Raw genomic sequence first — 17,633 nt, 5'->3', positions numbered from 1 at the left:
GGGGGGTAACCTTAAGAAACTTTAATTTTAGTCCAAATTTAATAACTGCTGTGCTTGGAATCAGTTGTTACTATTCATAGTAAATGAGTAATGTGGTTTTAATTTGATGGTTTTATATATTATGATTTTTTTGTTGTTGTTGAGGAATCTTATCCATTGCTTGTAATGACAAGTGTGCCCTGAAAGGGGGGGGGGGATCTTTGAATAAATAAAATAGGAAAGTAAGTCCTTCAGCCATGCAAAATTCCATATAGACTGCTGAATATTATCAACAACCATTTAACACAGCTTTGCTATAAACCAAGGCCATAATAAAGTAAGATGCTCCAGCTTAACACATATATCACCATAAACTTATTACAATTGCTTGTCAATTATGGATTTTAAAAGTTTTCCTCTCCCCCCAAGGTGAACTATCATTTTTGGGTTTTTTTAAAAAAGTCATCTGTTTCAGAGACAGAACTTAGACATAGAGTAGTAAAGACAAGGGCTTCCAAAATAAGATTATATATATATATAGAGAGAGAGAGAGAGAGGCAGCAATGACATAGGCCTGAGAACAAAAGGACACATCTAGTTTTCAAGGACACATGGCTGAAACTTGTTTTGTTTGTCAAATAACAGCGGTGGCTTTATATTAATGTACTAAAGGACATGGCTATGAAGGACAAGAGATGCACTAACATGTCTTCATTCTTCAGTAGAAGTATTGAGCAAGGTGTTGGTAATAAAGCATTTTGCTGGCTTGAAAAATATGGCCCCATCAAGCCCCACAAAAAGCCAGTGTTAGAGAAAATAAGATTTTTATTAGACAACGTTAATGCAAATATTGGAGCTCAAGATGCTTTGAAGCTAAAGAATGCACTTTGATTATTGATAGATTCTTGGCCGCGTTTCCTTTTAAGTAAATCAAAACATGGTCTGCCGGAATTGTGGTTGCACCTCGGCATGCAAAACCGCCCCCACAAAAGCTGTGTTATTGGAGATTTCCAAAATGGTACAGAAGAAGTGAGAAATTGTGTTTCAAAATTAAGGATTCAGAAATCTGCCTTGCATTTTTGTTCCTGAGAAGAGCGCGGGTGGAAGGCTGCGCCATTCTGTTTTGACAAATATAAATCATTTCACATTTTGTTTCCTGTCCAGTCCCACAAAACCTGCCCTGGAACACCACTGGGAGGAAAGGTTCTTGCATTGTCTCACTAACATCATAGTTTGTGTGATGGTGCAGAAGTGGTAAACCCCGCTTACAATGAAGTCTGCAATTAAAGCAAGTTGCAAACAGCTCTATCGACAAAAGCTATGTATAACATTCAAATGAATGTTTTGAGTACATATATAACACTCTTCCCCTAAAAAAAAAGTTATAACATTAAAAAAAACCATGTTATATAACATTACAGTGGTACCTCTGGTTATGAACTTAATTCGTTCTGGAGGTCCGTTCTTAACCTGAAACCGTTCTTAACCTGAGGTACCACTTTAGCTAATGGGGCCTCCCGCTGCCGCCATGCCGCCACCGCGCAATTTCTGTTCTCATCCTGAGGTAAAGTTCTTAACCTGAGGTACTACTTCTGGGTTAGCGGAGTCTGTAACCCAAAGTGTTTGTAACCTGAGGTGTTTGTAACCTGAGGTGCCACTGTACAGACATTTATGCCTATGATGGGCAGCACAAAGTGAAGAGAGAGGAAGAGAGAGGAGAATCACGCATACTGTAGGAATGGGTTGAAGTGGGCCACAACATTATTGCTTACAGCATGAATGGAGACTCTGTAGCCCCTCAGATACTGATAGACTACAATTCCCACCAACATACAAGACAATTGGCCATGCTGGTTCAGGCTGATAGGGCCTGGAGTCTAATAACAACGGAAAGGCCACAGCTCCCTGTCTTACAGGTTCCATGTCAGTGGACAGAGATACTCTCAATACTGCTGACTATAGGCAGTAGCATTCCAAGCCTGGGACAGAAATTTGCTGTCAGGCTGGTCATCAGTCCCTGTTGTGGCCTAGCCTATGTGCTCAAACTTCCCTAGGGCTTCTTAAGGATGCTTCCCAGACCTGGGTGCCTTGATCTTGTCTAACAACACTGAAGGCAGACACGGCAGTGTACTACTGTAAACGGCAACTTTTACTTTGTATACTTCTTGTTGCCTTTGCCTTTCTATCCCACTTTTAGATGGGGGGGGGGCTGCTTTTTCACTGTCTGTACTGATTGCCTCCCATAAGACATCCTTGGAAAGTAGCATTTCAAGTTTATACTTTCATCATTGATCATTCTCACTGAAAATGTGAATTTAGAGTTGCTGGCCATGCCTTTCATTCCCTTTCGAGAGGTAAAAAAACAAACAAAATAACCCAACTTCAGGGATTCTAGTTTAGCTTAGTTGCAGTCAACAGACCTTTCTGGGAGTTATGATTCTGATCTTCAGTTCTTTCAGGCAGCTCAAGTCCTCAGTGTTATTCTAGGCTGTTCGATTTATGCTGAAGACACCCCAGAGACTCCTGGGCCACAGACCTGTTCATACAGCTGCATCTGTCTTCAGTGTGGCAAAACAGGCACTACTTTGCAACACAGCTCCCATTAAGGAGGCATCCAAGAGCCGTTCTAGATCACTAACATGTAAAGGGGTGATCTGCCAGCAGCCATAACAATGCTTCATAGCACCCCTATTTTAAACCTAACATTTTCTGACACAATGCCCTGGAATCGTAAAAAGCAGACTTATTGTTTCTGTCCTCACCCTTCTTGGGATTTCACTGCTGGAACTCATATGCTGGAGAGGGAACATATTCCAAGACAATACATGACCTACCTAGATACTATTCACTTTGTTAATAAAACAGTACTCTCCAAATAATGCAGCAGTTTATCAGGCACAGCATTCATACTTGATAAGGTATACATAATATAATTAATATAATTAATATAATATTATATAATGCAATAAGCATTTGTTATTGTCCTGTTTTTCCCAATGTATGAGTGCCCTGAAAGAGAGTAATTATAATTTTTGTCCTCAGAAAATTATCTATGGAAGAATTTCAAAGAGAAAGAAGCACTGAAATATTGTGTTAGAAGGATCACTTTTCCTTGTCACTCTAGCTTTCCAGCAGCTTTACTTGGAAAAGTCATAGGGAGGTCAAGAGATTTTAAATTGCCCCCTCTAAATCTGTATGACATCTTCAGCAAAAACTAGTTTCAACAGTTTAGGATTACAGTGGGGAGGGTGGCGGGCGGGAGTCAGTACATTCCATACCTTCATGATCATGACAAACTTTTCTGTGAAGTTTGTAATTTGGGTTTTATAAAGGTTCAGTAGGTGACAAATGCTAAATAATGATTTCAATAGAAGCATTTCATTGACTTATGCCAAAATCTCATTTCCGTTATTAATCATTTATGTAGACATTTGCATTTAATATCTCCTTTACATTTTTCTTCTGGCACTTGACTATTTTGAAACCCACACATGTGGAAATCAAGACCAATGGATGAAAAATATAACTCTCATTCATCTATTACCCATTGTTCCTCTGCCACTCTTATGTTAAAAGGCATTTAGCTAAGCATCAAGATATGCTTTATTACAATGCTGTTAATCAAGTTGTGAGTTGCATGAAAGAAATCAACACTATTATATTGCTTGCAGTTCTGCTGGATTTAATTGCTATGGCAATTTAAAAAAAATACAAATGGAAACTAAGGAAAACAGCATATATCTGAGAAAGCCAGATTTCAATGTATTACTATATGCTTAAAGCTCAAGACTATGCAGTGGAACTTTCTCTCAGGTGTTTGCATATGACTATATGCAGTTTCAGTGCTACTTTATTCATGTGAGATAAGCATTCTAAAATTAAGAATAGATAAAAAATAAAAATGTGTGAAATACTAAAAATGTACTGGCCTGATTCACACATAAAACCAAGCCATGGTTTGTTTATCCTAACTGTGGTTTGTCTGAATGTGCAAACTCAGCCCAATGAACTCAGCATGGTTTGTTTTCTGCCAGCAAACCACAATATGAAGTCATGATTTGTTGTTGGTTTATGAAACATGGCTTGTTTTAACTATGGTTTTGCATTATGTCTGAACTCAGTGCCAGCTACTCAACGATAGCTTGTTTGGGCATACCACCCCAGATGCTCATCAAACAAACCAAGCCTTGGAAAGCTGTTTGTTCAGCTGTGAGATGGTTCTTAATACTTTCTTGAACCCTAAAACCAACAGAGGATCAAGTATGCTTAAGCCAACTGAAATCAATGAGTTTAAGCATGCCTAACTCTGTGTTTGATTTATGCCTAAGTTAGTTCAACTTGGGTCCCACCAAAATCAATTCAAAAAATTAATCATGACTTGACTTATGTTCCTCTGATGGGAATTTAAAGCAACTAATTTAGTCTGGATCAAACAAATTATCTCAGCAAGCTATCAAAACTAGCTCAAATGACAGATGTGTCATGGGCAACCAGGTTCATGCAAAGGACTACTTAACCCAGTTTTAGGAAAAGTACTTGGTTACTTTTTATGATGAAAATGTAAGGTTTTACATTCCTTATACTATCTGGATAGCCAGGCAAGATTTATTTTTCTGTTAATGAACATACACAGGTCAGCACACTCAGAATTGTGTCCCAGTGGAGGAATAAACATTCTTTGTTTTTTAGGATTATACAGGATGTCAATTGGTTTGGCCTCTAAATGTTAGTTTTCTTGGAATGCTGATAGGCTTTCTGTAAGGGAGAGGGCTGAAGCTGGTGTAATCTCTGATAAGAGCTATAGTTTTTAGATCAATATTAGTCTTCTTGAAGAATTAATGCTTTTTCTACATACAATAACAATCCAATTTCTATTAAGCTGGTGTCACTATGGGTCACCTTTGTCAGCTTTTTCTTCAAAGGCATCACTTTGTGGTTTGTGGTTATACTCTTAAGGCAGGAGCCCAACATAGCACATTATACCATTAAGAGTGCTTCATGAACAGCAATAAATTCTAATGATGATGGTAATAGCAAATGGATCCAAAAGCCAATCTTTCCTTTGCAGCTCCAGTTTAATGTCTAAAAAAAGGAAAATCTGATTTCTGACTGAATTTAATGGAGATAAAAGATATTTCAGCATTACAATAGCCCCATGCAGGCATTCTGTTTGTGTGAATGTGCGGACTTTATCATACAAAGGAGTGAAGGAGCACAATGCCAAGATCCGTCTCCTTTAGCAGGTACCGTATTTTCCGGTGTATAAGACGACTGGGCATATAAGACGACCCCCAACTTTTCCAGTTAAAATATAGAGTTTGGGATATACTTGCCGTATAAGACTACCCCTCTTCCAACGCACACCGAATAAAATTTTTAAAAAACAGTCTCCAGTCTGGCTTGGAAATCTGCTCCACTTCCCAGTGGCCCGGGGGAGGGAGGCAGGCAGGTGTGGCCAGGTCCATTTAAACAGAGGAGCAAGCCGGAGGGCTTCCTCTTTGGCTCGTTTCCTCAGTTGCTAGGACGTTGCTGAATTTCACTCAGTTATTGCTTTTGTTGGACCTGCTGAAGCATTTTGGGGGGATTTTTTACTGCTTTTGTTGAGCCGCTCTTGTGGAATTTGCTTGGGACGTGGAACAGCTGACAGGCGCTGTTTCAAACCAGGGTGGCTAGGAAAAAGCCTTTATTGGACGCTCCGATCAATTGGCAGTGGGTGAGTCCATTGCTGTGCATGGAAAGCAGGGCATTTGAGGGGAGTGCTGTCTCAATTGCCGCTCTCGCTTTACAACTTTGCCACCCTCGTGGCAAAAAAGCTTCCGGGTTTATCCATTCCCGGCCACCTCCCCCTCTCAGCTTCCCCTGCCTGAACTGCTCCCTTTGTCATTGCCCTCGCGGCTTGATAATCGGCTTCCCTCCCCCCCCCAGCTGTTTTCTACCTTTGTTTGCTCCTTTGGCTGTGCCTTGCTCTGCTGCGCTTAATGCTGTTGTTGGTTCCCTGCCTTTGTTGTGAGCCTTTCCTTTTCTTTTACTGCAGGGGATGCTTGGGCTGAGGCAGCAGCCATGTGTCTAGTTGCTGGGGCAACGCTAAGCCACCATTTTGGACCACGTGGTCTACTACCGGGAGCGGTTAGGGTCTTTCTGTTGCTGGTGAGAGAAAGACTCCCATACTCATGGAGCTTTCCAATCCATTTTAAAAGCCATGTTTATGCAGTGGTTCTAAAATGCACAGGGGGCTTCCACAAGTATAGGAAATTCCTTGCTGAAGAACTCAGAATGGGATGCACCAGCGGGAGCCTTGGGTTGGCTATGCCCTAAGGATAGGCTTTTTGTGTTTCACAATCACTGCTTTGTTCATTTTCTAATGTGCTTTGAGGAGGGATGGAATGCAAATATTTTATTTAAAACCAACTGGAATGATACTTTTGAGTTTCAAAAATTAATATCCACTCCCTTTGCTACATACTCAAATTTTGACTTACAAAAGACTATTATTTCAGTTTGTTGAGATAAAAATTTTTTTGAAGCACTTTTCCGGTTAGAATTCTTATTCTCTAAAATGATTTCCCACAAATGTCAGATTGTCAGAAGTGCACACAATACTTATTCATATATTTTTCCAAAATTAAAGTTTGAGGAAGACATGCTACCTAAAATGTCAACAATTATACTTTGGAACAGTTTTGTTCTTCCTTCGTGGCTAATTTGTTCAGTAGGCAAATATTGGAATCTTGGTTGTGGGGCACTGAAAGGTGATTTTTGTTGGACCAAGATTAATTGCTACTATTCTTAATAACAATGGCACAAGAATGCAATTTGGTGCTACTTACACAAGCAAATTTGTTCATGCAGGTTGACTGAAAGTTGAACAAACACAATAGTTAGCACAAGAAAATGAGTACAACAAAAGACAAAACCAAGCAATCAACCAGGCAAACTCCGTTTTCTTTGCTTTCTTGTAACCATATGGCCTCTGGCTATGTTACAAGTGTACGCAGTTAAATTTGAACAAATATGTACACATTGGCATGTACAAACTTGTACAAATATGTACATGTTGCAGTTCCTCTTGAAAAGATAGAATTAGTTTTAACATGCAGCTCAAAGCATACTTATTTAAAAGTATGTCCTACTAAAATCACTGGGACTTACTTCTGTCTCTCCTTCATTGGAGGTTACGAAGCAGCTTTTGGACTGCCATCTGTCATGGATACTTTAGTTGAGATTCCTGCATTGAAGGGGTTTGACTAGATGACCCTTGGGGTCCCTTCTATAGTTCTATAATCCTATGGTTTTATGAATAAACATGCTTAGGATCAGAAGTGTTAAGAAGAACTGATGCAATTTTCCAGTCTTTGAACCAAGGGACAATCAGTCACAGGAACATTTCTCATTAGAGAACTATACACACTATTTTAGTCAATAAGGTATGGTGTTACCCCAGGGTTTTCAACCACATTACTAAAGCTATTAAAATTATATCCCACCCTTCCTACCAAAGGAGCCCTTTTAAATCATGGGAGCCATGGTTAAAAGCTCTACAGGAGTCTGCCATACACAATTCAAACAGGCCAACCAGGGTGGTGGTGGTTGTGGCCGCAGCCTTGGCTTCAACCAGGTCTGCATAATTTCTTTAAAGTTGGGCCACACCTGAGCCCCTACTCCACAGATCATCATGCAGCCTGCATCACCTGCTTATGTTGAAAAGGACTGTGGCAGGGTGCCAGGATTGCTGCCAATGGCCTGCCATATGTTCTAATCATACAGTTGGGCAAGAACAACTTTGGTGCCCGGAAGGGGCATTGATCTCATGCTGGTGGAGATGGCAGATCTCAAGACTTTGCACATGGCACACCCCCAGCATGTCCCTTAATTGGTCTGAGCTGATGTGTGGTGTGCTGGAGAACACATGACTTGAACATGTGAGGAATAAAATGAACAGGACAGCTGGACACCTGGACAGCTTGGGGCCAGGGTGATTCAGCACCTCAGCATCATTTTCTTTGACATGACATTCTTCAGACCTGATGGGGTGCACCTGCCAGAAGCAGTGAAGGAACTCTGGCTCTGGGATTTAGCCAGAGGCTTGAAGGATTGGTTGCAGATGTGAGTGTTTTGGCAGTGTGTTGACCGAGGAGGAAGCTAACCTGGATGGCAGATAAGGCATTGGGTTGGATCTGTAGCCAATTGGTTACACTGCTAAAGGGGTCCAGGAAGGGTGTCTCTGTCTGGGAGACCACACAGTGGCTGATTAGCCATAGCACCCCACTGAGTGGTAGCCCTTCAAGATCGTCCCACTTGATGTCAAGGGATGACCCTCAACCCAGAGTCAACCCAGCTTATTGATCAACCAACAGGTGGGCTGCTTGATACCAAATACACACCCAATGCCTTCTCCAAAGCCTACTTACATCTGTAATCAATAAAATTGAGGCCTATTTCAAGCCAGTACCAGCATCTGTGTCTTATTTCTACCCTCACTAGGCCCCACATGGGGCTGCCAACCTGGGCACGCAAACCCTTTGCTAATGCAAAGCTTCATATATCTATTACCAATAGATTGTCTGTGTTTCTCCAGTCTTTTACAGCCTAGGGCAAACATTAAAAGCTACATTTCCCTTTATTCTTATGCAACCACTAGCATTCTAACTTTAGTTATACAGCCCAAAGAGTGGTTGTGTTATATCTTGCCATACGAGTTTAAAAATACATAGCTGGTTCTGACCTGTTTTCCGTAGTGTCCAAAGAGTGCCTTGTGCTTTCTGGCCATTTCTGGGAAACCACAATGAGATGAATGGTGTCTAAGCAACCACCACATAGATGGTTATTGCCACTGGATATCTCATTACTTTGTCACCTGGTAAGCATAGTCTAAAAGCAGAGGAAGTTTGCTTCCATCGGTGCCACAAAGACTGTCATTGTTGAAGTACAGGGAGGTACTTTTGATTCTGTGGAAACTGTAGTCCCTTTCAGCCATTATACAACTATAGGAGTGTAGGGAGATGCAGTATTCTGTGTACTGTTCCTTCTACTGCCCACTCACTGCTTTGAGAAGCACAGTGAGGTCAAAGGGACTTGTAAGTGCATTGGCCTGAATGCCCTCATGAGCCTCTTTGTGTTTGAAAACCTGCATGATTGGAGTTCCTGATTGTGTGAGGCTTTTAAGTGTGTCCAAGCAAACATGCCTTCAAGCAATGCTGGCTAAGGTTTGATGGGAGTAGGAATCCAACCACATTTGGCAGGCCACAGTTTCCCCATCCCTCCTGTAAATGTGTTTGAATGTGTGTTTTGCTCACTAAGTGCAATGTTAAGCAGTCTTGAGAATAAATTCACATATTTTCAGTATTGGGGGCTATGGTCTGCATAGTGCTATATGGGAGCTGTGCCATTAGTGGACATAACTGGCATTTCTGCATAACTGAAGTTCAAATAATAGGGCCTTTGTTGTAATCAGCAGTTTTGCACAATATAGAAGTCCCAGCTATTATGTCAAGACCCATACTTCCTGAGATTCCTAATTGTTTTATGTTCACACAAATAAGACAGGCTGATATCAAGCAGCAGGTCACACTGAAATTTATTGAGCCTAAACTTACTTTAACTGTGTACTACTGCACTCTTCCTAGTTCTTACAAAACGGCCATCTTTACAAATAAACAGACCAGCGAAGTATAAAAAAATCAAAAGGATTTCAAAGTGCATTTCATCAGAAACCAATCAGATTTGTGATTCTGAAATCCTTAGGTGTTTGAGGGGAAAGTACTCTAAAGCTGCTGTGCTACTCTTCTCCACAATCTGACGTTAAGGAGTGTTAGAGCTTAAATCCCTGGAAATCAAGATTGAGGACCACAGATAGACAGAAGGCCAAAGACTAGCTGGGAAGCCCCAAGGCATTCCTCTCCTGACAAAGAGCTTTAAAAGCTGGCTTCATCTCTCAGCAGCTTTAGTTTTCTTGTCAATATTTTGAGTTACATTCCACCAGACTGTTCCCATGCCATGCCTACTGGAATGCTGCCACCATTGAAAAGTGAGGCAGGCCCATTTCTTTCTCTAGCTTGCGTGATCTGCTGAAGAGTGTGGGTGGAATTTCACAGATAAAAGCCTTCTGGTTTAAAGATGACCTTTGGCAGATGATAATCCAAGAGACCACAAGAAGTCAAAGAAGAGTGTGACAATCTCCCTTTTCAGGTCTGATCTCTCCTTTAAAATGTAACAGCTGTCACACCAATATATAAACGTGAATTATTGTTTTGCTAATCCACTTTAGGGTTTTAATACAATCCAATAGTATATAAATCTTGCAAAACAAATAAAAATGAATAAATGTGAGGCCCTTTCAGATTTGCACTCCCAACACATACACTCACATACAACGTACACCTTGCTTGCTTTTCCTAATTTATTTAGGATATAAGTTAAATAGTTTTGTATTCTTGCAAATTCATGGAAGAAAAAAATATATGTTCCGCCAAATATTCTCAAAATCCTCTTCAGTCAAATCCTCTTCAGAGTTTCTACAAAACATGTGAAGGTCTGAAGAGCAGACTTCCGTGCCCAGGGACATTGGGGGCAGGGTTTCCATGCTTCATACAAATGTATGGTTTGATGTATTCAGGCCAGGGCCTAAGCATTGTTATGGAAAGCAACCTGTCTTGCAATGGATCAAATCACTCCAGATTTCCACAGCTTCTGCCTTGAATTGATTTCTTGGTTTTAATGATTGCTTATATCAATCATTAGAAGACATCTGAAGGCAGCCCTGTTTAGGGAAGCTTTTAATGTTTAATAGATTATTGTATTTTACTATTCTGTTGGAAGCCATCCAGAGTGGCTGGGGAAACCCAGTCAGATGGGCGGGGTATTAATAATAATAATAATAATAAATGTTCTCACTTTTGACTTCAAAAAACCTGACTTGTGAGCCACCTTTGACCAAAAGGCCATTATACTTTTAGAGTAAATATGCAAAAACCAGATAATACTAACAATTGCAAGCATCCTGCTAATACAACAGAGTGAGATCATTCACAGCTGCAAGAATCAGAGCATTAAATGGCTTGCATGGGAGGAAAAGCAATCAATAGAGTGCTTAAAGGAAAGTGTAAATCATTCAGCGCTGAGAAATACATTCAGATTAGTTCAAGTGATAAACTCTACCATGCTATGGGCCTGCATTATCACATTGTCGGGCAATCCTATAAGGTTTTCATTCACTCTACAGTGTATAAGTGGGCCTTTGCATTCCCTTTGCTGAACTGAACATGGTATGGGAATCAAAGAGTTGTGTGTGTTAATCAAATGCCTGTTTCACAGAAATAGTAGGTGTCTTCCTTTAGGCTGAATATGTGTTACAGCTGTTCTATGTAGTCTAGGGATGGACTAATAGGTCTGTTTCTAGCCCACATCACTTTTTCATGTGTTCACCCATAGGTCTGTCGCATCCTGTTTCTGCATCAATCTGCATTTTTTTAAAAAATGTATATAAATAGGCATTTAACATGCATTTAACCAACATTTCCTTTCAAAATACACGTTGAATAATTCAAGAAGTGTAGAAGCCTATGGATCTCTGTTCCAAGCCACACATTTGCTCTGGAGGAAGTGAGATCAGGCAGTTCATATTGTAATTCAGAACCATCATGCTCTTAAAGGCCCATAATGTTGTTGACTATTCATGGGCTGCCAACATGTAACTGATGATTGCCTCAAAGATTTCTCCACAGCCTTACAAAATGTTGCTGCTGCTGACATGGAGAAAGCATGATGGAACCTCCAAATCTGTGTATTGCACATACATGGAACTGTGGATTCATTTATTTGCATTTCTTTATTTATCTGACCCCTGAGCATTAAGATCCCTGCATTGTAGGGGGTTGGACTAAATGACTCCCAGAATCCCTCTCAACTCTACAATTTTTATGATTCTATGATTCTATACAGCTTCAAATGCAATAACAAAGCTTTAAATTGCTGCAGAAACACTTTATATATGTAGCAGACAGTTTCAAGTGTGGGGTTCATGAATGGTGGAATTAACCCAGGATGAGGAAGGATGTAATTATTGGGGTTTTAGGACAAGTTCACATGGCAATAACAGCATGGTGCCCAAATACAGTTGTATGGATGCACCCACAACATGTCCATATAGCTGTGCATAGCAGCTTGCAATGTGGTTCAGGTGAAATATTATCATATCAGCACAAAGCTTTGTGTGGTGGCATTATTGCTTTCAGCAGCTGATGTTGTCCCTAGCAGAAGCCAATATCTAATAGAATGTGGAGTCCAAAATATTAGAAATCCTGTATAAAAATGCATTTAAACATATGGCCAATTTGTGTTTTGGGGCTATCCTCAATTGTGAAAAAAAAAAATGCAATGGATGTAAGATGTATATTTGAGAGAAAATAAGTTTAGAAGTATGTATTTTTGAGAAAAAATAAATCTAAAAATACATGTTTATATTTGTATTTAAATGCTGATTTTTGTGGAAACATCTTTTTTTTTTTTAAAAAAAAAAAAAACTTAATGGATAAATGTGGAAATACATTTACAAGCCATTATTATGGATCCAGCTGAGATCAGGAGAACAAGTCAAGGATTACAGCTTTACTGAGTAAAGAGCTAGAACAGGTTTCTGGCATTTATCCTGTTCCAAGGGATCAGCAGACCAGTGGATCCAAGGTTAGCAGGATCCAGTGCCAGAGCTCAGGAACCAGGACTCTCATGGGAAGCTTTCTCAAGAATTGCAAAACCAAATACTTCCTGTACTACCTCATCAATTCAGCAGTGCAAGGACCACACTAGGCTGGAGGTGGTGGAATACAGGAGAAGTGCACATCTTCAGGACAGAGGGTTGCCCTAATAACAGACTATAGTTCTCCTGAAGTGGTGGGGTCAATTTTAAGCCTTCCTGGAGCTAATTGCTCACTGGGAGCTCTCCATGGTTCTGTAACAAATGGCCTGCCTTGCTTTGTGGGCTCCTCTGTAGTATCAGAACAGGACAGTGAAACAAACTAGAAACAGATTGCTTCCTCCTTCTACAGCCTTGCATTTTTTCTTCTTTTGCATTTTAATTCCAGTAGAAAAAGGACACAGTGTTAAAGTTTTAGCTCAGGAAACAGAAGGTGGATCCTATTCAATTAAACCCAGGAAGTTACTGTGAGGAATAGGAAGCAAACCAGAGCTTCAGGGGAAACCAGGGAAACCAGGGGAATAGAAAGCAAAGCAAAACGGAATGGAATAATATTAACTCAACATAAATTATTAAAATATTTTATGAACTGTCACCGCTAGTGGCATGATGTGTGTAGTTTGTTACTAACCCCATCCCGTAGCTAAACATTGACACACAGAAAACACTATTTTGTATTTAGTTTGACTCATGTTGGAATCTAGAAAATGAATTTGGTGCTTGGGGAAAATGAAGCATATAAGAATCTATCTCTCTCCCCTTCACTTTCTCTCTCACCCTATTGCTGCGAAGTGCTGTAAACATTTAGTTTGTGCCCATGGAACAGTTTCAGATGCAACAGAATAACTACTTGCTCTGCTTCTCTTTTTAACTGAATGTATAGAGTCTATTCTGGTTACACCATACTACTTTTCAGGCATTCACAACACTTGCATATACAAATGCCAAGCCCCATCTCTTCCAGCATGTCATTATTCCATGAGTTTGAGAAGAACAGTGCAGAACCTCCTAGTGTGATTTAGAGTCCTGTACAATGAGACTTTTAAATCATGCTAAGAACATGAACAGAGGAGGCTCACCCTCAGGCTGGGAAAGGATTGTACACAGAATAAAGATAATGTGAGTGCAGTGAACATTTATATAAGTCTTCTGTAGGAAAGGAATTTGGTTTTGAAAACATATCCTACTAGAAAATACAAATTCTGAAATAGTGCCATGTAACTTTTTTGTACATTAAACAGGTAAATTGTCTGCTGAATACAACTCTGAGTCTAGATGCAAAAAGAAATGAATGTACTTGCATGTGTAAAGAGAAAGCACATGTGCCTCTTACTTTTCCACATTATGTTTTGATTCCCTGTCTGGCATAAATGTTTCACTTCTTCCACCATGTCAAAATAAGCAGGGTTCCAACATGGGAACATCTTGCACGCTGTACCTGCAGGAGAAGGGGTTATGAAAATATTTCACTTCAGCAGTAAAGAAGTATAAAAACAAGAAGCATGTAGCACTCCTCCCTTTTTTGTGGCTGCAAGCTTATACACAGCTACCTGTGGCCAAGCCAGCCCCACTGAGGAAAGAGAGGCCTACTTACCAGCAGACATACATAGAACTGTGCTGAAAGGCATGCTTTACCTACTCTTTGCTGTAGTCATGTATACAGCCCCATAAATACCATAGCATACCAAATGGTTCACTGTATCTTAATGTTTGGTCAGAGCCAAAAGGCCACCTAGTCAAAATGCCATCACAAGAAAATACAAGAAATCTATCAGTGAGCTGTCTAAGAGTAGTATGCCTATTGAAACCAAAGCACAATACAATAAGAAGCAGAAGCAGATTTTATCTTGCATTTTGTGAGACTGCAGCCACATTTGGGAACACACACACTCACACACTTCTCTAGTTGCCTAGAGTAATTCTTGATTTAGCACACATTTATAATTTTCTCAATTCTTCTGACAAAATCAAGACAGCTGGCATCTTAGCTCATGCATCCATTGTAAAATCTCCTCATTTCCCCAATACTTAAAAAAAAAATCCATAGTACCTAGCACTGTACATCATCTAGCAATACAACTTGAAAAATAAGTCAGAGGAAAAATAAGCCCAAAGGAGAAATACATTTAAAGCTATTTGAAACACAGAAGATCTTAAAATGCTAAGGGCCTTAAATCTTGGACTAGATAGATGGCATACGTGCATTCCTCTTGAACTCAAGCTGGTGCATCTTTGATGTATTTTTGAGACAGATGTGTTTTGAGCTGAAGCTAGCTTCAAAGGGAAAATAAGTGTTCAATGGGAAATACTTTCTTCTCTCATTCAGAGTTAAGTTTAGAAGTGTCAATTCTCACTGAATAGACAAAAATGGCCTGTAAGGCAGAATGTTGTCAACAGGTGTGGGCTAGACATAAATGGTTGAAGGTTCAGCTCAAATATATCCGAAAGATCACTTGTTTATCTGCACCAGAGTAATGCTTGCTGGAAACTTTTCAAGTTCTGAATTGTAATATCATGTGGAGAGAACCAAAACCTGGTAGAGGAATTTATGGACAGATTATTGTCCCTGAATCTCTATTCCTAAAATGTGTAGGCTTTCTGGAGATTTCTGTGGCTTTATTGGAAGCTGTCTTATGCCATGTTTGGTTCATCTATCTCCGTACTGTTTACAGGGATAAATATTCTGCCTCCATTTTGTGTGTCCCCTCATGAGCACCTTGGCTCAAAGATATTATCTGGAAATATTAGCCAGCAAGAATGTAGCAAACTGTAAAATGCACTTGCAGTTTTAAATTATGTGAAATGATCCAAAATGTTAATACCTCAGCTTCTGATTTACTTAAAATCATTATGGCAGTAGTTGGCGCGTCTTGTTCTTTAGGAGGAAGAAATAAGTGTGAGCCACAGTCTGCTGATCACTGAAATCATCAGCTCCAGGGGCCTCAGCAGTGAAAGTTATAGTCAATATTAGAAATTATTAGGGCAGTGGCTGATAATAAAACAGCAAATATCATAATTCCTCTATATAGATCTGTGAATATATATTCAGATAGAAATAGACATATTAAAACAAAAGGAAAATGGTTATGTACAACTTCATGAGATCAGAATGTCTTTGCTATTCGTTTTCTATACTGTATTACAACAGCTGGATTTATGAACTCTTGAATGAGGAAATGGCAGAAATGTATCCCTAATTTTATGCAGCTTCACACTAGGATTCAGATGAATAACCCTATTAAAATATGGTTATATATCGCTGAACCTTTCCTTTTCTAGCTTGGCTTTTTGTAAGTGTGAAATGCATTGAATTAGTTATTTTTAAAACAGCTGACATTGATAGAAATAGGATCGTATCCAGTTTAACAAACTTTGTAGGGCAAATGTTTCTGGGGGTGGGAATGGGAAGGAAGAAAAAAACAACAACCTTGGACCAACTAACAAAACAATTTCAAACTTTTGTAAACCACAAATCATATGATTGGCAATAGAAGGGTGTGTGTGGTTCATTGATAAAATGACATATTCCTTTCCTTTGCTTCCACACCATGGGTAGGCAACCTAAGGCCCGGGGGCCAGATCGCCTTCTCAATCCGGCCCACGGATGGTCTGGGAATCAGTGTGTTTTTACATGAGTAGAATGTGTGCTTTTATTTAAAATGCATCTCTGGGTTATTTGCGGGGCATAGGAATTCGTTCACCCCCCAAAAAAAATAGTCTGGCTCCCCACAAGGTCTGAGGGACAGCGGACCGCCCCACTGCTGAAAAAGTTTGCTGACCCCTGTTCCAGTCGCTAGCTGTCCTTTGGGCCACAATGCCATTTCACTTTCCTTGTTCATTATTTAGCTGCTTTAGCAGGTTGTTCTCTGCTCCAATGAGACCTCCTCCGAGACCATATAACACCCGTCCTGAAAGACCTACATTGGCTCCCAGTATGTTTCTGAGCACAATTCAAAGTGTTGGTGTTGACCTTGAAGCCCTAAATGGCCTCGGCCCAGTATACCTAATGGAGCGTCTCCACCCCCATCATTCTGCCTGGACACTGAGGTCCAGTGCTGAGGGCCTTCTGGCAGTTCCCTCACTGCGAAAAGCTAAGCTATAGGGAACCAGGTAGAGGGCATTCTTGGTAGTGGCGCCCACCCTGTGGAACACCTTCCCATCAGATGTCAAGGAAATAAACAATTATCCAACTTTTAGAAGACATCTGAAGGCAGCCCTGTTCAGGGAAGGTTTTAAAGTGTGACATTTTAATGCATTTTTAATCTTTGTTGGAAGCCACCCAGAGTGGCTGGGGAAACCCACCCAGATGGGCAGGGTACAAATAATAATTTACTATTACTATTACTCCTGTGTCATAGAGGGTGCAGGGGGGTCCTGTGATAGCTGTGGGAGCTCTATAGTTGCCTCATTCTCCTTTATAGTCTTAATGGATGGGAAGCCTTGGGCCTGAGCTTTAATTGCTGCTCCTGAGATTGTCAAGAGGATTAGATGGGTTCAGAGTTGGGATGAGAAGAAGCAAGACAGTGTTTTTTGCCTGACTTAAATGGGACAAGTTGGTCCAGGGATACCATTACATCTCATCTAGGGCTGCCATATGTCTGGATTTTCGTGGATATTACTGGGATTTCCTAAAAAAAAGTTCCACAATTTTGGGGGTGTCCTTTCAGGTGTCCTTTTAGAAATATGGCAACCCTAATCCCATCATTACTTGCCCCCTCTAGGTGGCTCTCTGGCTTCCAATATTGTATGTGCGCTTCCAGAGGGAGGCTTATATACTTTAAAAAAGAATGGCTTGAAGGATTCTCCCACTTTAAACTGTCATGAGCTGACCTGGAAAATAAAGGCATTTAAATGTTATTCAAACCCCTTAATTGGTCTCCATTAGCATTTCTTTTGTTATTCTGCAAGGAAAAGCAGTGGAAACAGATCACCCACAGTACAAAGTGGCAAGGAAAAAAAGCAAAGG

The sequence above is a fragment of the Podarcis cretensis genome, assembly GCF_951804945.1.
Source record: "Podarcis cretensis genome assembly, chromosome: 7".
Lineage (NCBI taxonomy): Eukaryota > Metazoa > Chordata > Lepidosauria > Squamata > Lacertidae > Podarcis > Podarcis cretensis.
The sequence above is the reverse complement of the archived record's forward strand: the minus strand, read 5'-3'. Positions refer to the sequence as shown.